Here is a 27,033-nt window from a genome sequence, read left to right on the forward strand (position 1 = left end):
AAAATGAAAAATGTTAGCAGAATATGACCCTGAAGAGTCAGATATTTTTCCTTTATAAATTTTGAGCTAAACTGCCCTGTTCCTAAAGAGGTTTTATTTCTCAAAGTGTGTGTGTGTGTGTGTGTGTGTGTGTGTTCTTTTCAGCAATTGCTCATAAGACATGAGGTGCTGTAGTCACAGTTCATACCATGTTTGTGCATAGGCCAAATCTGTTGAGAGCCACAGCCGAAGGGGCCCCAGCAAACTTCCAGCTGCCAGCAAACTTCCAGCTGCCGGCTGATGATTGGCTCACAGCGGCCCCAGCAACATCTAGCTGATTGGCTCCTCTGCGGTGATGCTCATTGGGCTGTTTCCCTGCCCTTTCAGACCACGGAGCTGCTCATTGGGGGACTTTTTTGGCTCCGCCCACGTGACCCAGCCAATCAGCCTCAAGAGCAGGAGGTGTGGGAGGTGGAGAGAAGCTTGTGTGGGAGAGAGAGGCTTGTGGAAAGCCGGTGGTGGCAGTTGAGGCTCTGAGGGTTTTTCCTGAGAGGCTGTTTTGTTTGGCGTGTGTGGTTCTAAAAATAAAGTTTGTTTCTTTTGACAAGTGGCTCCTGATTGTGCCCAGCCAGACTGCGGCACAAATCTTCTGTTTGGATCATCATAGAAATGATAAGCAAATGGACTGGGTTAGTATAACATTACCTCTATCAAGCTATTGATATTTAGAAATGCCTAATGCCTATCGAGCCAATTCTCTGATTTCCTGGAATTTTTAGACTTGCTTGCTAAACTATAACCCTTACTCAATATTAGATTATATAAACCAACTAAAACAAAGATAACATATAATCAAAATACTTTAGGTTCTATTAGCTTTCTGTTTTACAATTATTTATATGATTAAGTTGATTAATACCTCTTGGACCTTTGTGGTGGAACTATCATATACACAGTGTGTTATATGGGCATCTCTTCCAAAATCTACATAGATATCTACACAGGGATGAAGTTAAGATGTTTACTATGGAAATCAATCAACTACAAATTGGGGGCTTTTTCCTGCTATTCAATGGAGAGTAGTTACTAACCATTTACTAGCACAATACTGACACAAAGTGTAATTTAAGACTAAAGAGACTGCGTTATAGGAAATGCACCAAAGAGACTCATCTAAGGGAACCAGGACATACTCTGTGCTGGTGAACAATTCTTCATGTAACAAATTAATGTTTCCAATAATTCAGAAAGTGAACACAAAATGAACCTTGGACTCCAAAGTGAGGAATGACCTAAAGGAAAAGAAAGGAGTTGGTCCTTAAGGTCTTAAAACAGTCACAGGGTTTCCGTAGTCAGAGCTAGCTTTACCTGAAGGAGACAAGCAGGAACATTTGGGCCCAAAGAGCCATTGTTATTATTAACGAATTTATGTTAATAATTATTCTCATTTGTATTTTAAAAGAATTGGGTACAGAAGGTCCTAGAACAGTTGAGGGAGAGCCTACCACAGTGTGAAACAACTGGAGTCATTGGTAGGAAAGGCTGGGGGCTGGCAGTAAGAAGGTAAGGCCAGAGTAGGGAGACTGGGGGATTTCTCATAGATGATAGGTGAGTTATTTTTAAAAGGGAAGTGGAAACTAATTGATAATCACAAGATTTTGAGACCAATATGTGAATATATGTGTGTATATACATTTAGGTAAAAGGTTTATTTTTTATGCATTTATTGTATGCAATTGTGTTAATTTTGATGTTTACCTGTATATAGTCATATATAACAATTATTTGCATTGATATAGCATGCAATGCATGACCAATATGAGGGCTAAGCTGAGCTCAGAAAGGTCCACAGTATGAGACAATCTTGTGTTCTATCTCCTGAAGATGAAGCTTATTATTGCTGAGAAATAGCCCATCACTTTCTAAATAGCAGGGATTACACTTTAAATTTATATATAAATATACTATTTGATGAAAAAGTTAATTGAGAAGAAACTATTACATGTGATCAAGATATGAATTTGTCTTGAAAAATTTGTTCGAAAAAATGAAATAATGCACTTTCATCTCCATGAACTGAGGGAGGAGAAAAGCAGGTGCATTGAGCTTACTGCTTGCAATGGCATTAAATGAAAGTTTATTCACAGGGTGAATTTTGGCTGACCTAGCAGTCTTCACTCTACAAATGTAGCAATGAGGGCTCTGTCTGGTATGGGTTGAATATAAGTTCTTACTTTCTCATGAAGAGCATTAAAAAGAGACTTAATATGTTGTTAAAAAAACACATTCCTCAATTTTGCTGGTTCTGTTTGCTAATATTTGATTTAGAATAATTGTAGTTGCCTTCATATGCAATTCTGTTTTATTAAATCAGGTTTATGAAGAATCTATTTTATAGGTCTTTAGAAAAATGTACCTTTTAGATTCATTTATCTTTTCACCAAAGTTTTTCACATTTTCTATTTCCCTAATTTAAGGCTTTATATTAAAAAATATTTTAAAAACAGCAAATGATTTGATTCCATTTTTATACATTTACATAAAATTGGATATGTATAAGACACAAAAGCTGAAAGGCACTGTGGGTTCATCTTGTTGCTATTTTTTAAAAACTTTACTACAGAAGTCCAAACTTAGAAAAGTATTTCTGTTTATGTAAATATTTTAATATTGAAGGAGTAACAAAAGTTCAATTTTAGATTAGTTAGGATGGGGCAAGTTTAACATATGTTCAAGTTATTAAAATAAAAGCACATTTTTGAAAGTCAATGATTTTAATGTGGGCAGAATGTCTGTTTTAAACAAATGATCAGTCCTGAAATAGTGCTTGTGAATATGAATATGCCAATTCCCCATCCCATCTTAGTCATTGGTTGGTATTTGGCTTGAGAAAGCAGATGTGTGGTGCATTCCATGGAATCCAGATAAAAGGCCTGTGGAACCTGGAACATCTAAGGTCTGTTCCTCTGTATGCATTGGTGAGATAAAGCTATGAGATACCACTTTCTAGTTACCAAAGCTCCTAAGTCAGAAACATACAATGTAAATTAATAAATATGTATTAGAAACAAAATTGTTATATTCTAACAACATTTCTGTTTATATGTGGTCAATTCATAAGAATATAAAATAATCAGAAGTCCTTTTACCCCTTTACTGTAAGAAACCAGTCTCTGACTTTCACACGTATTAACTCATTGTATTGCTCCTTACAACACTATGAAGTGGCTATAAAAGCTCCTGCCCCAAAGCATTGACTTTTTTTTTTTCTGCCATTAATTTAATTTAATTTTATTTTATTTTTTTAATTTTTATTGTTGGTTGTTCAAAACATTACATAGTTCTTGACATATCATATTGAGGCTGGGAATGGCCAAGATTTATTCTGGTGGGCCTCCTGGGAAAAACTTCCCTCCCCATGTTAACCAGACTTGGTGCACACGCAGTGTATCTTGCTCTCTAAAGGGAGTTGAAGACAAGGGTTCTGGGGTCCATGACCAGCCACATTCTCATACAGAGCCACATTCCTGTGCAGGAGATCCTTTCCAATGGCCTCTTTATCAAGGACTTTCACAGAGGCCTTCCTCCTGCACTTTGGTTGAAATGTCCTCTGGAGGACAAGACTCAGGAGGAGGAGGTGGTGTCTTTGGTTTAGTCTCTTGCCTATGCTATCACATTAAGGGTTAAAATCTTCATTGCTGACTACTCCATTGTTTGGCAGCTCAGCCCTCAGCTCAGCTCTTGACCTTCTCCCACTATAGATGAGGAAATTGAGGTACTGGGAGCACAAATGTCTTTCCCAAGGTCAAAGAGCAAGTCAGCAGCAATGTCAGGTTTCAAACGAGGCAGTTTAGGTCCCAAATCCATTCTCCTAACTATACAATATTCTCCATTGAGAAATATCATTGTCTGTTTTCCCATATGAATGTTCTGATAAATTCCATTTGCTTAATTTTTAGAGGGCAACTTATTTTCATCCTTTTGATATTCTCCTGGTAACAGAGGTTGTTATTACAGTGTTCCAGGTAAATGAAACATCATTCACTGTATGATGACTACTCTTTGAAGGTTTAGTTTATTTATTAAGCCATATTTATGGAAATATATAAGAATGTTAGAATGTAGCATCATAATGTGTCTAGGGTTGTATGGAAATATAAAATTAAAACAAATATACTCATCTCCCTCACTCTCCTGAAGTTTGGATCAAGTAAATTCTGGAAAATACAACTTGGTTATTATTCCTAAATCACATATTTTTGAAGAAATAGTGTAATTTCAATTGTTTTTGTAGATACTTCAAATGTTTTCTTCATTGTTTCAATTATACTCCAAATAATAGTCAACAAAAAGTCAGGTTGTTCTTAATTTTTTTTTTTTTTGTATAACAATTAGTTCTGTACAAAAAGCATATATAAAGAAATACTTTGCAATATGGCTTAATACTCAACTATTCTCAAATTCTTTGTGGTAAAATTGTATGATCTGAAGATATTCTCAAGTAGAACACATTAATGTCCCTTTTTTAAATGCCAAAGGAAAAGTAAGCACACATATTTCACTTGATAATTATTACATATATAGATTATAATATAAATAGAATATATATATATATATATATATATATATGATAGAAACTTTGTAGCTTATATCAATATAAATTAAATTAAGTACATAGATATATATTGCTATTTATTGAAAAAGACCAAAAGTAGTTTTGTAGCATCTCTGGATTTATTTCTGACTCGTTCTTTTTTATGTATGTGATGGATAAAAAATGGATTCATGTAGCTTTCCTATTTATAAACTGCTATGGTTTGAATATTTTTGTCCTTCTCCAAGCTCATGATGAAACTTAATCCCTAAAATAACATTGTTTGGAGGTGGGGCCTGGTAGAAGGTGATAGGGGCTCTGCTCTCATGGATTAATACTACCATATGCCCTATGAGAAATAGCACTCCTCCCTTCTCTATGATGGAGGCATTTCTGGGACCATTTTGGAGTTGAGACTAGCCTTTAGCAGATGGACTTCTCAGCCTCTAAAATTATCCCTCATAAATGAACCGTCTTAAGTATTCTGTAACTACAATACCAATGAATTAAAATATGAACTTATTTCTTTCATTTATTGATTTCTTCAGTAAACATGTTATCTATCTTATATGTGCTATGACAGAGAAAAATTGATGAATCCAGCCTTGTTCACAAGATGTTTCCATTTCAAAATGCAAGACCAAATGCCAGTTTTTATCTTTGGTCATTAAGGGGCCTCAAGGAAAAAAAATATACCTAATCTAGCCTGGAGAAAGGAATGCTTCTGAGAGGAGATGGCACCTGATGAATGACTTAAAGCATGACTATCTGGCAAAGGTTAGACAAAGGAAAACACAAAGGAACTGTGATTTTAATCCATAGATTTGAATAATAGGCAGGAATTTGCTGAAAACTCTAAGCCATTGGGGTTTGTTTATATTAATCACAGTGGCAATGTTTTAGACAGGGTCATAGTTAGATTTCACTGGACAGAGGAAATCTAACAAATGCAATTTTTTTTCAGGTGAATTGACCAGAATTGGAAGCAAGAAGAGAAAATAAGCACAGAAGCTCCTAACCAGGAGGTCTATGACTCCTAAAAGGGTTGTGCCTATTAATTTAAGAGATCTTGAACTTCAATGGGGTAATGTTTCTATTTACTCATAATTATAGTTAAAAAAGGATAGCATAAAAAATGCCATCTCGAAATGGGAAGATGGCAGCGAGGGGAGTGCATTGCCCCCATGTGCTGCTTCACTGTGTGGGAGTATGACAAGTCAGGACGGCTAAAGGATATCTTGTTAGGAATTTCCAGCAATAGTGGGGTACTCCGGAACCTGGAGGAAGGATTTCCATCGCAGGAGGATCTGCTACGGGGACTCAAACGCGAGAGGTTTGTCGCACGGAGGGTAACACTGCTTATTCAGCAAATCACCCTGCGGCTAGAGTTTGCAGCGCGCGCTGGGAAACAAGGAGATAGCAACGCAGGGATACAGCGCTGCAGTTTCTGCCAGCTGTGCAAGCACCGTACTCAGGGCTGAATTCTGGGTTCGAGACGGGGGAAGGAAGCGGTCCATCTCGGTTCTCCACACCGGTCAGATCACAGAGGAGGCCAGCAGCCACCATGTTGGAAAGCTGACGTCACAATCCCTGTTTTCGACTGACCGCAGCTCATTCAGCCATAGAACAGGTAATTTCAGGCTTCCATTCACCTGTGGCTTGCAGACAGATTGCTTGGGCTCAGTGCCTGGGTGCTTCTTAGTGCCTGCTCTGATCGGAGCGAGCACCGCGGGGCGGCCAAGTTCCGGCTCCTGGAACCGCCCTGGCCCAGGGCTGGGGAGCCTGTGGAGGCTGCTTCTTGGAGTCTGCTCTTATCAGAGCATACACCGAGCATGGAGTGGCCGAGTTCCGGCTCCCGGAACTGCCCTGGCCCAGGGCTAGGAGCCCACGGAAACTGCTTCTCGGTCCGGGTCCTGCTGAGGGCCGGTCAGGACTCACCCGTTGCTTTGGTTGCCCGGCAAGGGGAACGAAATGCTGCCATTCGCATAGGATACCAACATGGCAGAGATCTGATGTCATCAGAAAGCGGCGGAGGAGAGAACTTCATCAATACCAGCGGCGACAGAAACAGTTGGTCTCCTGGTAGGGGGGGTGAGGCACAGACACCCGAGTCTCCTCAATTTGTCGTCGAGCCAGAGGGGAGGAGCCGGGCCGCCGCCAGCGCCCGGAGCAGGCCCAGCGGCTCGCCAGCGTGGTGACCGCGTGACCCCAATTGGAGAGGGGGCGGAGCGGAGCCGCCACCCGCACCCGCAAGGTGGGCAGACCCGCGACCCAGTGGTACATGGGCGTGGTAGGAGGGGCAGGGCAGAGCCGCCGTTCGCGCTTGCAAGGTAAACAGACCTGTGACAGCCTGGCGGGTCAGGCCCAGTGGCCTGCCAGTGTGGTACACACGTCACCCCAACTGGAGTAGGGGCAGAGCAGATCCTTCTCCCACGCCCGGATCAGGCCCTGCCGGTGTGGTGGTCACGTGACCCCAATTGGAGTGGGGGCGGAGCGGAACCGCCACCCGTGCCCGCAGGGTGAGCAGACCAGTGATCAAACTGCAGATCAGACCCAGGGGTCCGCAGGCGTGGTAGGAGGGGCAGGGCAGATCCGCCGCCCGCGCCTCCAAGGTAGGCAGACCTACAACAGACCGGCGGATCAGGCCCAGGAGCCTGCCGGCGTGGTACAAACACCACCCTAATTGGAGTAGTGGCAGAGCAGAGTCGCCGCCCGTGCCAGGAACAGGCCCAGCGTCCTGCAGGCGGGGTAGTCACGACACCCCAATTGGAGTAGGGGCAGAGCAGAGCCTCCACCCGTGCCCGAAAGGTGGGCAGATCTGCGACCGACCAGCGGGACAGGCCCAGTGGCCTGCCGGTACGACAGACACGTCACCCCATTTGGAGTAGGGGCAGAGTAGAGCCGCCGCCCGCGCCTGCAGGGTAGGCAAACCTGCAACCGACCGGCGGATCAGGCCCGGTGGCCTGCCGGCGTGGTACACTCGTCACCCCAATTGGAGTAGGGGCAGAACAGAGCCGCCGCCAGCGCCCAGAACAGGCCCAGTGACCTGCCGGCGTGGTAGCCACGACACCCCAATTGGAATAAGGAGAGAGCAGAGCCGCCGCCCGCACCTGCAGGAAAGATACGCAAGCAGTATGAAAAGACAAGGAAAGAAAGGACCACAAGCAATGCAGGTCAACGCAACTTTAGAAGAGGTAACAGCTGCAGCAGATGGAATGTCAGATAAAGAATTCAGGATATACATGCTTCAGATGATCTGGAGTATCAAGGAAGACATTAAACAGCAAAATCAGACAATGAAAGATCACTTCGACAACGAATTACGCAAACAAATCCAGGAAGCAAAGGATCAACTATACAGGGAGATAGAGGTTATAAAAAACAAACAATCAGAAATCCTAGAAATGCAGGAAGCAATAAACCAACTTAAAAACTCAATGGAGAATACTACCAGCAGAGTAGAACACTTAGAAGATAGAACATCAGACAATGAAGACAAAGTATTTCAACTGGAAAAGAACATAGACAGCTCAGCAAGACTGTTAAGAAACCATGAGCAGAACATCCAAGAAATATGGGATAACATTAAGAGACCAAACTTAAGAGTCATTGGGATACAGGAAGGTACAGAGCTCCAAACCAAAGGAATGAGCAGTCTATTCAATGAAATAATACGAGAAAACTTCCCAGACTTGAAGAATGAGACAGAATCCCAAATCCTAGAAGCCTACAGGACGCCGAATGTGCAAAATCATAAGAGATCCACACCTAGACACATTATAATGAAGATGCCCAACATACAGAATAAGGAGAGAATTTTAAAAGCTACAAGAGAAAGGAAGCAGATTACATTTAGGGGTAAGCCAATCAGGATAACAGCTGATCTTTCAACACAGACTCTGAAAGCTAGAAGATCCTGGAATAACATATTTCAAACACTGAAAGAAAATGGGTTCCAACCAAGAATTGTGTATCCAGCGAAATTAAGCTTCAGGATGGAAGATGAAATTAAAACCTTCCACGATAAACAAAAGTTTAAAGAATTCGCAGCTAGAAAACCATCTCTTCAAAACATCCTCGCCAAAGCATTACAGGAAGAGGAAATGGAAAATAACAATGAAAACCAACAGTGGGAGGTAGGACAGTAAAGGGGGGGGAAATAATCAAAGAGGAAAACAAACCATGTTTAGTAACAGAAATAAACAAATATGGCTGGAAGAACAACCCATATCTCAATAATAACCCTAAATGTTAATGGCTTAAACTCACCAATTAAGAGACACAGGCTAGTAGAATGGATCACAAAACAAGACCCAACAATATGCTGCCTACAGGAGACGCATTTGATAGGAAAAGACATACATAGGCTGAAGGTGAAAGGTTGGGAAAAATCATATCACTCATATGGACTTCGGAAACAAGCAGGAGTGTCCATACTCATATCAAATAAAATAGATTTCAAGCCAAAGTTAATCAAAAGGGATAAAGAGGGACACTACATACTGCTTAAGGGAACCATACACCAACAAGACATAACAATCATAAATATTTATGCCCCAAACAATGGTGCAGCTATGTTCGTCAAACAAACTCTTCTCAAGTTCAAGAGTCTAATAGACCACCATACCATAATCATGGGAGACTTCAACACACCTCTCTCGCCACTGGACAGATCTTCCAAACAAAAGTTGAATAAGGAAACTATAGAACTCAATAACACTATTAATAACCTAGACCTAATTGACATATATAGAGTATACCACCCAACATCAAGCAGTTACACTTTTTTCTCAGCAGCACATGGATCCTTCTCAAAAATAGATCATATATTATGTCACAGGGCAACTCTTAGACAATATAAAGGAGTAGAGATAATACCATGCATCTTATCTGATCATAATGGAATGAAACTGAAAATCAACGATAAAAGAAGGAAGGAAAAAGCATACATCACTTGGAGAATGAACAATAGGTTACTGAATGATCAATGGGTTATAGAAGACATCAAGGAGGAAATTAAAAAATTCTTAGAGATAAATGAAAACACAGACACAACATATCGGAATCTATGGGACACATTGAAAGCAGTTCTAAGAGGAAAATTCATTGCTTGGAGTTCATTCCTTAAAAAAAGAAAAAACCAACAAATAAATGATCTCATACTTCATCTCAAAATCCTTGAAAAAGAAGAGCAAAACAACAGCAAAAGAAGTAGAAGGCAAGAAATAATTAAAATCAGAGCTGAAATTAATGAAATCGAAACAAAAGAAACAATTGAAAAAATTGACAAAACTAAAAGTTGGTTCTTTGAAAAAATAAACAAAATCGACAGACCCTTAGCGATGCTAGCGAAGAGAAGAAGAGAGAGAACTCAAATTACTAGCATACGGGATGAAAAAGGCAATATCACAACAGACACTTCAGAAATACAGAAGATAATCAAAAACTATTTTGAATCCTTATACTCCAATAAATTAGAAGATAGTGAAGGCATAGATAAATTTCTTAAGTCATATGATCTGCCCAGATTGAGTCAGGAGGATATAGACAACCTAAACAGACCAATATCAATTGAGGAAATAGAAGAAACCATCAAAAGACTACCAACTAAGAAAAGCCCAGGACCGGATGGGTATACAGCAGAGTTTTACAAAACCTTTAAAGAGGAACTAATACCAATACTTTTCAAGCTACTTCAGGAAATAGAAAAAGAGGGAGAACTTCCAAATTCATTCTACGAGGCCAACATCACCCTGATACCTAAACCAGACAAAGACACTTCAAAGAAAGAAAACTACAGACCAATATCTCTAATGAACCTAGATGCAAAAATCCTCAATAAAATTCTGGCGAATCGGATACAAAAACATATCAAAAAAATTGTACACCATGATCAAGTAGGATTCATCCCTGGGATGCAAGGCTGGTTCAATATACGGAAATCAATAAATGTTATTCACCACATCAATAGACTTAAAAATAAGAACCATATGATCATCTCGATAGATGCGGAAAAAGCATTCGACAAAGTACAGCATCCCTTTATGTTCAAAACTCTAGAAAAACTAGGGATAACAGGAACATACCTCAATATTGTAAAAGCAATCTATGCTAAGCCTCAGGCTAGCATCATTCTGAATGGAGAAAAACTGAAGGCATTCCCTCTAAAATCTGGAACAAGACAGGGATGCCCTCTCTCTCCACTTCTGTTCAACATAGTTCTCGAAACACTGGCCAGAGCAATTAGACAGACGAAAGAAATTAAAGGCATCAAAATAGGAAAAGAAGAACTTAAATTATCACTATTTGCAGATGATATGATTCTATACCTAGCAGACCCAAAAGGCTCTACAAAGAAACTATTAGAGCTAATAAATGAATTCAGCAAAGTGGCAGGATATAAAATCAACACGCATAAATCAAAGGCATTCCTGTATATCAGCGACAAATCCTCTGAAATGGAAATGAGGACAACCACTCCATTCACAATATCTTCAAAAAAAATAAAATACTTGGGAATCAACCTAACAAAAGAGGTGAAAGACTTATACAATGAAAACTACAGAACCCTAAAGAGAGAAATAGAAGAAGATCTTAGAAGATGGAAAAATATACCCTGTTCATGGATAGGCAGAACTAACATCATCAAAATGGCGATATTACCAAAAGTTCTCTATAGGTTTAATGCAATGCCAATCAAAATCCCAACGGCATTTCTTGTAGAAATAGAGAAAGCAATCATGAAATTCATATGGAAAAATAAAAGACCCAGAATAGCAAAAACAATGCTAAGCAGGAAGTGTGAATCAGGCGGTATAGCGATACCAGACTTCAAACTATACTACAGAGCAATAGTAACAAAAACAGCATGGTACTGGTACCAAAACAGGCGGGTGGACCAATGGTACAGAATAGAGGACACAGAAACCAATCCACAAAACTACAACTATCTTATATTTGATAAAGGGGCTAAAAGCATGCAATGGAGGAAGGATAGCATCTTCAACAAATGGTGCTGGGAAAACTGGAAATCCATATGCAACAAAATGAAACTGAATCCCTTTCTCTCGCCATGCACAAAAGTTAATTCAAAATGGATCAAGGAGCTTGATATCAAATCAGAGACACGCCGTCTGATAGAAGAAAAAGTTGGCTACGATCTACATACTGTGGGGTCGGGCTCCAAATTCCTCAATAGGACACCCATAGCACAAAAGTTAATAACTAGAATCAACAAATGGGACTTACTCAAACTAAAAAGTTTTTTCTCAGCAAAAGAAACAATAAGAGAGGTAAATAGGGAGCCTACACCCTGGGAACAAATCTTTACTCCTCACACTTCAGATAGAGCCCTAATATCCAGAGTATACAAAGAACTCAAAAAATTAGACAATAAGAGAACAAACAACCCAATCAACAAATGGGCCAAGGACCTGAACAGACACTTCTCAGAGGAGGACATACAGTCAATCAACAAGTACATGAAAAAATGCTCACCATCTCTAGCTGTCAGAGAAATGCAAATCAAAACCACCCTAAGATACCATCTCACTCCAGTAAGATTGGCAGCCATTATGAAGTCAAACAACAACAAGTGCTGGCGAGGATGTGGGGAAAAGGGTACACTTGTACATTGCTGGTGGGACTGCAAATTGGTGCAGCCAATTTGGAAAGCAGTATGGAGATTTCTTGGAAAGCTGGGAATGGAGCCACCATTTGACCCAGCTATTCCCCTTCTTGGTCTATTCCCTAAAGACCTAAAAAGAGCATGCTACAGGGACACTGCTACATCGATGTTCATAGCAGCACAATTCACAATAGCAAGACTGTGGAACCAACCTAGATGCCCTTCAATAGACGAATGGATAAAAAAAATGTGGCATTTATACACAATGGAGTATTACTCTGCATTAAAAAATGACAAAATCATAGAATTTACAGGGAAATGGATGGCATTAGAGCAGATTATGCTAAGTGAAGCTAGCCAATCCCTAAAAAACAAATGCCAAATGTCTTCTTTGATATAAGGAGAGTAACTAAGAACAGAGTAGGGACGAAGAGCAGGAGAAGAAGATTAACATTTAACAGGGATGAGAGGTGGGAGGGAAAGGGAGAGAGAAGGGAAATTGCTTGGAAATGAAAGGAGACCCTCAGGGTTATACAGTGGAGGGGGTAGAGAGAGAGGAGGGGAGGGGAGGGGAGAGATGGGGAGGGGGGATGGTGGAGGATGGGAAAGGCAGCGCAGCACAACAGACACTAGTATGGCAATATGTAAATCAATGGATGTGTAACTGATGTGATTCTGCAATCTGTGTATGGGGTGAAGGTGGGAGTTCATAACCCACTTGAATCAAAGTGTGGAATATGATATGTCAAGAAATTTGTAATGTTTTGAACAACCAACAATAAAAAATTTAAAAAAAAATGCCATCTCAATGATTTTTATGTGTATAGTTCATTGATGCTAGAAGTTATACTGTCATGCAACTGATCTCAAGAACTTTTTAATCTAGCAAAACTGGAACTATATATCCATTCAAGAGCCACTACATTTACCCTTACCTCCAGGCTCTAAAAAAATTACCATTCTACATTCTGTTTAAGTTTCACTACTCAAAATATTTCATGTAAGTGGAATTATACAGTATTTGCCTTTTTGTGAATGGCTTATTTCCTTTAGCAGGATAAAGCCAATATTTAAATATAGCTAATTCATTACTATCAGTATGGTGTCATGCATTGCATATGATGTGTCAGCAAACAGAACTACTATGTAAGCAATAAAACTTTGGTAACAATTGGTGATTAATTTGCAAAGGACCACTGGTTAAGAACTCACTCTGCATTCATAATTTTTGCACCTGCAATTATTTGTATGCAAAAACAAGTGCAGCCACAACTGCCTAATTATAGGCACAACCATCCAAATTAGCCCCCCAAAAAAGAACAACACAAAGAGATACCATCTGTGAAAGTGCAGTAAACCCCTCAGACCTTTCCTGCTCCAAATCCTTTAAGGCTGGTGGGCACACTTCCCTTTTGGCTTCTGTCTCAAGCTTTATTCTTGCCTGATCTCATTCATGCCTTACAGGCAAGTCATTCTGATGAATGAAGAGGAGTCCATGGACCTTTCCTCTTATCAAAACCTTATGCTCATCTCCCTCTCCAATATAATGCCTACCATAGTATGAGCAGACTGAAAACAGAAGCCCTTCCTGAAGTGCATCATTTGCATTGTTAGTGCAAGGAGATTCAATTTTTTATTCACATGTATTTTACATAGTCGGGAACTTGAATACTGTAAAGACAGAATCTTATACAAATTTCTGATTAAAGGTGACAAGAAAATTATGTTACTCTACTTTTTCAGAAAAGGTTTTAGCCATTTATTAAAAACAGAGTTGTCAGTTTTGATCAACTATATTCATATTTCCACATTATATTATTAGGCCTATCATAAAATTTAATAATTGTCCCTTGGAGTCTGATTCCCTGCAAAAGCATCATAACAGAATCAGTAGTATGGCAAATAATTATTGAACTATGTGGAGACAGTTATAATTTCAGGTGGGGAATATATAATAATAGCTGAGAAATTTAAAACCCAGGTTATTTCTTGATAAAGTTTCTGTTCTCATTCAAATGTCAGTAATAATAAATGTGTGAACAACAGTCTACATTATGAAAATGAAATAGATTTCAAAGAGAATAATTTTCAAAGGTTTTAATGACAGTTCAAATGTTACTTACCTATGATTTAGCCTTATTATATAGTTTAAATCTGATAAATCCTCTGTGGTCTAAACAATATACATTTTCAAATGAGGAATAAGAAAATTTATTAATCTAAAGACAAAACCCAGAATGTAAATACATTTCTTTTAGATGAAAACTATATCTATAGACTGTGTGAAATTATCATAAAATATTAACATGACGGCTTTAGGGATAAATGATGGCTTAGAAATTCTAAATATTCACTAGTTTTTATTTTTCTAATTTTTAATTTTGTTCAAAAAACATATAGTAAATAGGAAGGTAAATTTTTGTTCTACTACCTTTTGCTCAGTAGGGAGAGTCATAAAAGTTGAAGCAGTAGTTAGACATTAGCCTTAAGTTTGTGGACAATGACGCCCATGTTTGGACACTGGAAATAAGATTCAGTGTTTCAGATTGGGCAATAAGGAACCATCGTAAGAGAATGAGAATTTGTGAAGGGAAACCATCAATCCACAATAGAAGATTTTTAAAATTAGAATTAAAAGGTTGGGTGGCCATTTGTTCTGTGATATATAAATGAATATTTCAATCAATGCAATCCAAGTTCAAAATATTATTAATGGCATGATAAAAATAAGTTGATCATTTTCACATGACATAAAAGAACATTTTGAGACATAAAAGAGATAATGGTACTCACATCCTGAGCTTCCGTTTGTTGATACGAGAGTCAAATTGGAAGGCCATGGATTTCTAACAATATCTTGCCAATGAATGGTGTCTGCGTAACAAAGAAATTTGTTCTGGTCTACGTAGACTCCACCATTTAGAATTTCTGCAGTGAATAAACAAACAAATTTGTTGGTAAATTGCTTGTTGATGAAAAAGTAGTCAATAAATATAGTTTACTCACATTATTTTCAAAGCTGAATTAGAGCTACACTGTTAATCACCAAGATAGCTTAATATGTTTCACTGCATCACATTTGCAGAAATGTGAAAAGAGTGAAAAGTGCAGAGGAAAACAATAACCATTGAATCCTAACATTGAAAGAGAAACACTTTCAACATGTTGACATATATATTATTAATTTCTTCCCTAATTTTCTGCTCCCTGCAATTGGACTAGTATTGTCTATAATATTTCATAATCTGCTAGTTTGGTTTAATATTATATAGTAAACAATGAGTGGCAATTTATTATTATTTCAATGAGAATATAATAAATATTCCAGAGTACAAATTAAACACCAATTATTGAATTGAAACTTTCTTGTCTTATCATGTGAAAGTTTATGTCAGTTTAGTCTTTAAAATAAATGTCCACAAAATGCTATACCAATGCCATAGAATGTGAACCATCTCAAGACTTTTTATGCAAATCATTAAACGTTTGTTCCAAAAGGCTTTTTCAGTAAATATGACATTGCCTGGAGTCAGTTGGTAAGTAATTAGTCTGACATGGAAGTTAAAATTAATGCTTCTATCACAACTATGCTCTTTGTCATCTCAAACTGAGTTTACAGAATTGTTAATTATTCATTAGGAATAACATAAAGCAATATCTGCTAAAAAAAACTCTTTGATATTGGGCTGGGATTATAGCTCAGTGATAGAGCATTTGCCTAGCACATGTGAGGCACTGGGTTCAATTTGTAGCACCACATAAAAATAAATGAATAGAGCTGGGATTGTGGCTCAGCGGTAGAGCACTCGACTAGCATGGGTGTGATCCAGGTTCGATTCTCAGCACCACATAAAAATAAAGGCATTGTGTTGTGTCCATCTACAAAAAAGATTCTCTCTCTCTCTTTAAAAAAATAAAATACATGAATAAAAATAAATGTATTGTGTCCATCTGCAACTAAAAAAAAAAAAAGAAAAAGAAAAGAAAAACTCTATGATACTTTGGAACATGGGCATAACCATTGGATAAAATACACTAAAGCCAAGTTCTACTTGATTATTTCAAAACTGGGCTTAATTAACTTGTCCCCTGTGAATAATGTCTGATTATCACATACATGAATTATTTTCCAGATAGCTAAAGTCATCCAGAAAAAAAGTAAAACATTCCCTCTGAAAATTTTCTTATTTCTTTACAAAATTGTCTGTAAATATGAATAGCATCTTCCTGCCTAATATTTACCTCATTTCCTCCTTCTTGTGCAAGAAAATATATTTTAGAATAATCATGCATCAGTCCATTGAGTGGTCAGTTTCAACTTAAAAAGAAAACTGTAGGTTATACAGATACGGATTATATTTTCTTACAGAGTAAGAAACCTTAAGGTGTTGATTGTAGATATTAGTTTAGCTACTCCCTGCTGCCGACTTCCTGCTCTGCCACCCTGCATGTTGGTTTTATTCATTCTAGGCACAAAATGGCTGCTGCGTTAAAGATATTTGATTTGAAGTGAAAGCAGGATGAAGACAGAAGAGATTTTCTCCTAGTGAAATTCTGACATTCTATATTGGGAAAAGATGCTCTTTTTAAGGACTATATCTGCATTTTATTGGCCAGAACAATGTACTATGACTATTTCACAAGAGATGAGGAAGCAACATTGTAGGGCCATATCACAATTAGAAAAAAAAAAAAAAAAAAACCAGTAGGGGTGTTAGTGAGGAAGGAGAGAGATATGAATATTGGGAAGGCAACCAACTCTGTCTCCCATGGTAGCACAGATGAAATAATCTCATTTGTGTAGTACACAAGCCAAATTTTTAAAAGTCACCTTAAACAAAGAGGGAGATAAAAGAATGAATGGAATATCTGGCACTACAGATGAGTGCTTGTGGAAGCAAGATTGGTGGGCACATCCAAAGTGTCTTCCAACATTGCATGTTTAAAACCCACGAGATTAATGTTGATCTTGCAGAGCTTTCCACATTTAAAATCAGACCTGTTCTCATCATCAATCCTTTCACTGACTATTGCTTCCATTTTCTCAGGAGAGGTGAAAAAAAGAAACAAAAAGAAATTAGATCATCTTTCTACTTCTAAAACTCAGTTCATTATTTTTCATGACCTAACCATACAACTTTCATCAAAGCAGACGGGAGATGTAAAACCTAAAGAAAATTGTGAAAATGGATTTCTACATTAATGTTGGCATTAAGCTTCCATCTAAGAAGTGTGACGATCTCATACTAATAGCTTTCTCATGAGACATTAGGTGACGCTCTCCAGCTCTAAGAATAATTCTTCATTAGATGATAAAGAAAGGAGATCCTGACTGCTATCCAGGAAATGATGGCTATTTTTCAGTCTACATTTGGAAACATTTTACTTTTAAAAAACATAAAGAGAAAGGTAATAGCTCAAACATTATGAAATATCTGTATTTTTCAGGAGTCACATTTTAATTCAAATTGTTCATGCTGAAGAAACACAGGATCCATCTCCAACATCCTATCAAAAAATTTAAAATAAATTATATTATACTGAATACTAATCTTATCAAATCCCTTTCTTCAACAATATTAATCTGTTAGCATTGCTGACATTTGTCTCTTAGACATATTCTGTGAAAAAGCTTGGCTTATACTTGGAAAAGGGATTTGGAAAAGAGATGATAATGCTTTAAGTATAATCTTACATGTAAAAATTTCAAATTAAGGTATAATCGTGATATAATCATGATCAATGTAGATCATACTTCTTGCATCACAAATCCAAAAACCAGCATCTGCTAGCAATTCTGGTTTGGAACCTTTATAAATTTCTAACATTTAACATTAGATAATTTATTTGTGTATGTGTGTATCCCCCCCGGCCAGTAGTCTTTTATCATTTTGGTATACATCCTATTCTGCTTTTGAATGTCAAAAACTACACAAAGAATGTATATTTGCATTGACATTCACAGAAGAGTTTTAATGTACACTTTATCTTTCATTCTCTTTTGATTAACTTGATAATGTAAATATTTCTCAAGAAATTATGTTACAATTGCAATTATACATTTAAAATTTTTCTTTAATTTGATAACTTTAAAAAATTTCAAAATGTTAATAATTTGGTGAGAAAATATTTTATTAGGTTTATTTCTGGACTAAGAAAATTTTAGGGAATAGGTTCTGGGTAGTAAGAAAGTTCTTAGAGATATACACCATTTACTTGATGGAAGAGATGTCTAATGTCTCTTATGCCTTGGTTAACTAAGGAGATTGGACTGTATTTTTAAAGAATAGAGTTAATAAAGAGAAATGCTTTGTAAGATATTTATTCCATAAAACAGCAGTAAGCTATCTCCCTATATTTAGCTCTATCTAAACACACAAGATGAGTTGCTTTCACAAGTTTTGTTAAAGGTGTATAAGAAGGAATCACCCTTGCTATATGAACACTTTCCCTCCCAATAACATGAAATAAAGTAACTAATAATTAAATTTTAAGACCAGAACAAAAGAGAAAATTTCCAATTCTGAAAAACATAGGCAAATATGGCATAAATTTGACTGATACTCAAAGATGCATAAAACCTGGAAGAGCTCAAAGAATCAAAGAATCAAAATTAAAAAGGATGTTGAAAAAGTGAATGAGCTCAATGTAATCTCATTCTATTGTATTTCACTTCCACTGTAGAAAATATATCTGAGAAAATTAAGAGAGACATAAATAGATTCTTGGTCATTTAATCAATTGGTAGAAAAAAAAACTGCTATGAGTTTTCTTATCATATTATATAAAAATATTTCCTGCAAGTTCACAAAACAGAGCTGCCTCTTCTTAATAAATGTCATGCTTAAATATGGTAAGATACATTAGATATGACATTCTGTTAAAAAGTATCATTTCATTACTGAAAAATTCCATTAAACACTTAAATATGTTTGTGTCTCAAACACTTCCTACTAGATTAATGCATGAAAGTGAGTAAAATATGCCATGAATCATTTTATGTTTAAAGTAAATTGTAATCCACATTAGTCTCCACTATGACAAATTTAACTTACATATAATACACTATTTATAACTGAACTATAATTAAACTAAGTTTCATGAAGGCAAGAAATATTTTCCATCGCTGTTTCATCAAACCTAGGCAATAGTTACCCAATGAATACTTATTAGATGCACCTGGGGGAAAACTGTACCATGGGGTTTGTTGCCACATTAATAAGTTAACTTCTGCTATAGTTCCTAATTTTAAATATATACTGACTAAATGCAAGTTACCTTTTCCCACGAATGCTCTATAGGTCATCTTAACTGGTCTGCTTCATTAAGGTAAGGCTTATTTCTGTTTTGTTCAAAGCTGTATTCCCAGTTTCTAGTAGTATACAAGGCACAAGGAGATACAGCAAATAGTTGTTTAATTTAAAATGATATGTATTTTGAGCATAAAATAGAGTTCTTATAAACTGAAAAGGAAATAGCTTTTATTATATAAAATACTTATAACTGATATTGTTCAGAATTACTGTTGACAACATGTTTTTATTTATGAGGCACATTTAGAAATTTTCATTATTTTTTTCCAAACCTACATTATGCACCAAACTCAATTATTAGTCACCAGTTGAATAATAATGATTTTGAGCTATTCCAGACCAAATTTCCCAAACTGGTACAAATAACCAAGTATATGCTATTCTCTTATGCTGCACAAAAACCTAAAAGTATTTTTAAATATTGAACTGTAAGTCTACTTCATATGGCTCCTTAATTTAAGTTTTAGAACAGTGTAAATTGCTAATATGACACCTGAAAGAGAACATAAAGTTCTTGTGTCTTAGCCTTCCAATCCTCAAAGGTTGGCCATAGACCGCTTCTTTCCTTGATTCGCATTTGCATAAATCTAATGAAGGAAATGTTTGTGTTATTTAGATGATTTATTTTGTTCTCTTCATTTTTTTCAAGTACTAGTTATTAGGATTAAGGTAGGAATGAATGCCCATTAACAGAATCATTGGCATTTTGCAAATATATGCTTTTAAAAGAAAGTGTGACAAAATACTGAATAATATTTTTCTCTCTCCTGTAGGAAGTGGTTTTATTATGTGACATTCTTGCTGAAAATACACATTAATGTGACCTCCTTAGTAGATTTAAGAAGTTGATACAATTGCTTTGACCCCATGCATAATTTGTAACATCTAGTAAGATTGAACATGTTTTCCCAAAATAAAGATCATAATTGTAAATGCAGGTAATCATATGATACTTTAGTCTTATGATTTGTTATAAGAGAAACATTTCACTTCAACTCACACATCAACCAACCACAATGGTATAAGAAAAACCTAATAAGTAGAAATAAAATACTTAGCATTAATCTCTGACTACATATCTAAAAGTCTTCCTTTTCATGAATGCATCTCCAAGTCAACCTTAGTATTCAAATGATAATAAAAAATAAATGTTAAAAACACTTCACTTGTGTAATTATGAAGAGGGCATTTAAATAATGTATGTATCTGACTTATATTACCTTAGCCAAAGGGCACAACCCAGAAGTTAAAATAGAAAGTGGCAAAAGCCTATTTTCAAGATAAAGGTATAAGAAGCAGTTACAGGAACATTCTTAGACATAAAGCAATATATCTTTCTCACTATCATCACCTGAAGCCACACAAGTCTGTTGGCAGATAATGATACAGAAGTAATATAGATCACATCATCCACCTGTGATACTCAATACATCATCTTGGGAATGGACTTGGTCCAGAGATTCCGGTATCTTTCCCAACTCAGACCTTTCAGCTGGGAGCACAATGAATTGCTGCTACCCCACTGGGTCAGCCCTCAAGGTTCATTATTAATAAGCTGAGACTCTAAAGGCTAATGAGAACCGGGTGCTTGAGGAGACAATGGCTCATTCATCATCAATCAAGCTTTGAAGTTTTTATACAGATGATTTAAGGAGAGTTGAAGTGTGCAAAATTGAAATGTCACATTTGTATTGGGAGGGATAGAGGGTGATAATGTAAATGAGTGATGCAACCTCTGTATTTCAGCTCAATGATCAGAGTCAAAAGCTCATGGATTCAAATAACAAGTGTTGGTATGTAGCAATGGACAGTTTTTTTTTTTCTTTTTTATCAGAACAAGGCAACTCAAGAAGAAATTATTAGACCCATAGGCTGAAAATCAGCTTAAGAGAGAAAATTATTTAAAAAAAGAAATCTTGATTTTGGTTGGAGTTGGTAATGCTTGCCACAGTGTCCCAGCTCATTACTACATACTTCAGGGTCCACTACAACTCAGCTTGATTTGTTTCAGCTTAGAGTCCTGGTTCCACTGAAAGGTCTGCTGTAACCATTTTTTAGTTCTTGGGTTACCCCTCCTCTTGCTCCTGCAACACACATTATCTGAACCGACATCTGACATACAGCAAATGCTACTTTACCTTCTATTTATTATTTTGGGTACTAGACTTGTCTCTCCTATCTTACCACAGGACCTTCAAGAATAAAAAAAATGACAAACATCTTTGTATTCCTAGTGCCAAAGAAAGTGTCAACCACATGATAGAAATTCAAATGTTTTTGATGAGTGTGATGATAATGATAGCATCTTTAGAAGATGACTAACATTTGTTAAAACCTAATGATAGCATGTTAGTGCTATGCACTAATATTTACATTATAAATCATTTAACATATCGAATAAATTTATGAAGGTATCGATGTATTAATTCTTCCTATACTTTAAGATAGAAGTAAACTGTTTAAACTCATTGATAACCTTTGCAAAATAAATAAATAAATAAATAAATAAAAGTAAAGTGTGTGTTTTAGTAGTCTTTAAATTATGAATTTAGGATTTCCATCTCACATTATTCTTTAGTCTCAATATGTATGTCAATGTATACACCAGCATGTCTAATATTCTTCTTTTAAAATTTTTTTCACAAACTTGCATTCTCCTTGCATATCCTAATTCCAGTTAAAATCAGAATAAAATGTTATAAAAGTAACCTATATTCAAAATTTAAGGTATGTCATTAGTTTCTTCATTTCTGTATCAAATCAGTCATGAGCCTCTAAGGAACATTCCTCATCGTGTTTCTTTTTATATCCACTGATACCCCTTAATTCAGATTCTATTGTCTTATGGCAGATGTAACTTTTGCATCTAATCTATTCTGCCTACAAATCCACCTTTCATATTAAAGTCCTGATATATTCTATATTATAGCTAGTTTGATATCCCAGTGGGGAAATGGGGAGAGAAAGAGAAGGGATACAACCTCAAGATAAGGGCTTTGAAATATAAAAGCAATAATACTGAATCTAGTCAACTGAATAAAAGTAAGTTCAAAATCTAGTTTTGACTTTCTAAATATATGACCTTATCTACTTTTATGAAGCTCAATTTGCACAACTCTGTAATGGGAGAATTTGTACTCAGTATCTCTCACATAGTTGTTAATTTTATTGTACTTTATGCTTGATAACTATTTTAATATTTGTCTACTGATTAGCATAAACAAGGGTTATATTTCTTTTCTCTATTTAATTTCACATCATGTTACTCAATCCTATATTAGTCTATGGTTTTAAAATATGGTTTTATTTTTATTGCATATATAATTTTGTCTAAGTGATTCCAGCCATTGTGGAAAATCCACAATCATCAGAGGCAGAGTTAATCTTACTTGTTTCTCTGCCATCTTTAATATAAGAGGAGGATCCAAATGGCAAAACCATGCAAAAGATAAAGGGAATTATGAAAGAGGAAAAGAATAGAAGATGAGTACATGTTATCTCTTAATAAAGATTCTTGCAAATTTCCACAAGAAAATTATATTCATGGGAATATTGGGAGACAACTAGTAATCTCTGTCATACTAATTTAAAAGGAATCTGGATTTTTTGGATATTCATGACACATAAATCTGTGACTTGAACAAATATAAAGGGTTTTTTTCCTAAACATTTTTGTTGAAGTATTATACATATGTGTGTGTGTGTGTATATATACAGATATCTATGATGTATTTCATATATTAGAAATAGATACACATGTATCAATTAGCTTTTACAAACTAGACACACTTTGTTGTAAGCATTCAGGTCAGGAATTAGAACATACTCAGGCCATAAAAGCCTTCCACATATTTTCCTCCTTATGTCACTCCCTCTTAAAACCCTTGACTGAGACCCTGCTGCCTATTTTTGTATTTTACATAGATAATGTATTCCTTGGTGTCTGGCTCCTTTTGTTCAACATTACTTTTGGGAAATTCATCTATGTTGTTCATTTTCATTGTTGCATAGTATTATATGCTTTGTCATTTCAACATTTGGATCCTTTCTACATTTGGATAATTATAAATTGAGCTGCTATGGGCATGTGGCTTCTGGTGACAATACATATTCATCTACACTGTATTCCTATCTAGAAGAGTAGAACTGCTGGGCTATAGTTTCAATGAGTTTCCCAAGGTAAGTTTGCCAATTTATATGCCCATCTAGTGCATCAGGGGCCCACAGCTTACTAACCACTTCAACTACGAGTCTTTGTTTTTCAATTTCATTGCAATCATTCTGGTTGGTGTAGAATAGAATCATTCTAATTTGCACTTCTCCACTGACTAATGAAGTTGAGTCCCTTATATGATCTTTGGGGTATAATTCCTAATGGCAAAAGGCTTATTTTTGTTTGCTTAATAGAGGGTTTTAGTATGTATGAAGCATTTACAAAGAAGTATGGGAAGCCTGATAGGTATTTGAACACTTGGTAAACAAATTAAGCAAACTAATGTATCAGAGGTAACTCTTATAACTTAAAAATAGTTTGGTAGAGGGATATGGCATATTTTGAAAATGATACTTTTAGAAAATGAATTAAAACTATGTTGATAATTATAAAATAAAGAGTAAAATGTAAATGCTGGAAGATGGATAAAAAATCTTATATAACTATCTTTCTGATGACAGGGATACATACAATTGAAGGTATAGAAGAAGAAAAAGAAAACTTTCATGTGGTTTTGCTATTATAAAAGAACTCGCCTCTACATAAAGCTCAAGTATTTTTATTTTCTCATCCACCAGAAAGCCCTTGTTATAGCCAACAATCCTCTTAAATAACAGCTCCAAGTTTCCAGAAAATGTAATTGCTTCAGTAGAACAAATCAGTAGAGTTCAATGTTTTCATTACCAATAAAGGGGGAAGTCATATTAGTAGCCAGAAATGATTTGTTCCTTTTATTTGCAAGCTTTAATACAATAAGTCTGGGATATACTGCAAGGTCACTTTCAAATATCTCACCTACTATATTAGTTTGTATAGTTTTAATAACTCTTCTCACAATGTGTGATCTCTTCACTTCTACTTCTTTAGAATATTTCAGGAAAGTATGATTTTCCCTGGTGACAGTAATAATAAATATCATTGCTACGTATGTTTGTTGCTGGCAAGTTAAAACTTGCAAATAAAAGATGAAGCAAGAGAAAGAAGAACAATTTAATCTTGCAAAATGATTACATGATTTTCAAATATATCAAGAGTTTTAAAAGGCTATGTAAGATAATATGAAAAGCATAAACACATGAACTAATGCTCATCTAAAATGTGTATTAAATTATTTTTAAAAATAATAAAGACAAGATTTGAGAAAATAAGAAATTAAAAATGTCAGAAGCTAAGAATGCACATAAGTCAGTCCTGGAAAACTTTTAAGACCTACAACAAGCGGGTCCAAATTAAATATTTCTTTTGAAAGGAAGTTTTAATGAAAAAAAATAACAGGAAGAAATGAATGATTACACAGGAGTAGCCAGCCTTTTTATAAAACACTGATTACCAAGATACGAAATATCAGTTACCGTGGTAAAAAAGGAAGTAAAAAAGAAAGTCTTTATACTTTGGTTTGGATACAGTTTCAAGTTAGTATACATTTCACACAGTAAAATGGACAGACGTGAAGCTTTTGTATGCACACGTACACTACATTTTTTGTCTTCACCATCTAGCTGCCACCCAGATCAAGACATAGAATATTGTGCTCATTCCAGAAATTATTCCTTGCTTCTTCCCAGTTGATACCTTTTTTCTGTCACCACAGATGAAGTTTGCTTGTAAGTTCATATACATGAAATCTTATAGTATATATCTTTTTTGCCTTCTTTTACTCAAAATAACATTTTGAGACTTATGTAGTCTGTTACTTGTGTTAGTTTATTAATTTTTATTTTCTTGTATCATTCCATTGTATGATTTTACCACAACTTGTTTATATTTAGGTCATATTTTAAACACAGCTATGCTAGTTTTGCTGTGAGGTTGCAGGCAAGTTAGTTTAGTCTTTTTCATTTTCTGTCATCTATAAAATAAGAGTGATAGTTACAGTATGAATTACAGATAATGTTTATAAACTGTCTGCTACATAATAGATGTTCAATAAATGGTAGCTATTTCAAAATAGGTTAATAATATAGTTCAGGAGACTCCTTTATCCAGCACATTATAAAATCTATGCATATTGGTTGAAGTATGAATCATTTGGGAGAACAGAAGATCAAATAAAAACTCCCAAGTGCCATATGTAGTCCTCATTAACTTGTTTAGCAGATAGCATAACAGTTTTACAGTTTATGTGTAACATATATAAAGCTAAAATATCATTCCCAAATCAGTTTATTAAAAATTAGGCTTATCTGTATTCCATCAGGTAAACTGTTCCTAAGAACAAGACCATAAGTTCTGTAACTTACTTCTCTCCTACACAGACTACTCCTTGATACCTACTTGAGTTAACCCTGTAAGTCATTTCTATAATCACATTCTGTGACAGCACGCAGAATGTAGATTTCCGTCTGCTCAGTGCAGGTAGGTGCTTAGTTCACAGGTACTATAGTTGGGACAGTGAAAGTCCCTGAAGGCCCACATGTTAAAGGCTTGGTTGCCCATCTATGGTACTCTTAGGAGGTGGTGAAAACCTTGGACGATGGAGAATAGTGAGAGGAAGTTAGGTTGCTCTCATTTTGCTCCTGAAGGTGATATTAGGACCTTAGCCCCTTTTCTCTCTTTGCTTCCTGTCATGGGATAAACTACTTCCTCAGAAATGCATTCCCATGAGGCAAACTAAACCTTTCTTCCTTATAAGTTGATTATCTTGGGTGTTATGGTATAGTAAAGGAAAACTGACAAACATAGTAGGTAACAGAGCCTCCAATGGCAATCTTCAGGTGACCTCTATATTTGTTGCCCTTATCATTGTATTTAAACAATATTACAGCAAATTCCAAATAACCAGGATAAATAAGATAAGCTTTCCTCTTTGATGGCAAGTATCTGGCATTTTTCCTGCAGCAGAATGGATTAATTAGGAAATGCAGAACATTATCAAACACATCTGTGTAGCTTAGGGTTGAGCAGGGTTGTGAGACTGCTCCACACTATTGCTTAAATTTATTAAGGTTTTTTTTATTAAATCAATAAGATGTGTAATAAAGCATTGCTATAATAATACTGCCATTTGGTAGAGGAAAAAATGGAATTACTTTTGAGTAAAGACTAGAGAGAATACTATATTTTCTCAGAGAAATTTATGAATTCAAGCTGTATGCTTATGCTATTTGAAAAAAAAAAAGAGTCGTTAAAACTTCTGCAGAAACTACTTATAGTGTTTTTAACAAATCATCATATTCCATAGTCCCTAGCACATAACTCTCATTTCCCCCATTGTAAAAATTATTTTCACATTGTTACATCTGATGTCAAAACAGAGTGGGCTCCATTAACAACGGTGTACCCTGTAATCGGTGTTACCATGTCTTCT

At 36.0% G+C, this 27,033-nt stretch overlaps 1 protein-coding gene across 1 annotated transcript in view; it reads right to left on the minus strand.

Annotated features, from left to right (window-relative positions):
• LOC107138388 (receptor tyrosine-protein kinase erbB-4) overlaps window positions 1-27,033 on the minus strand; it is a 780,863-nt gene that overhangs the window by 75,646 nt on the left and 678,184 nt on the right. The window contains exon 3 of the mRNA XM_048808979.1: window positions 14,994-15,128. The gene's annotated coding sequence lies outside the window, so the exon portion shown is untranslated. The remainder of the gene's footprint in view (window positions 1-14,993; window positions 15,129-27,033) is intronic.

The sequence above is a fragment of the Marmota marmota genome, unplaced genomic scaffold (genome assembly GCF_001458135.2).
Source record: "Marmota marmota marmota unplaced genomic scaffold, marMar, whole genome shotgun sequence".
NCBI classification, from domain to species: domain Eukaryota; kingdom Metazoa; phylum Chordata; class Mammalia; order Rodentia; family Sciuridae; genus Marmota; species Marmota marmota.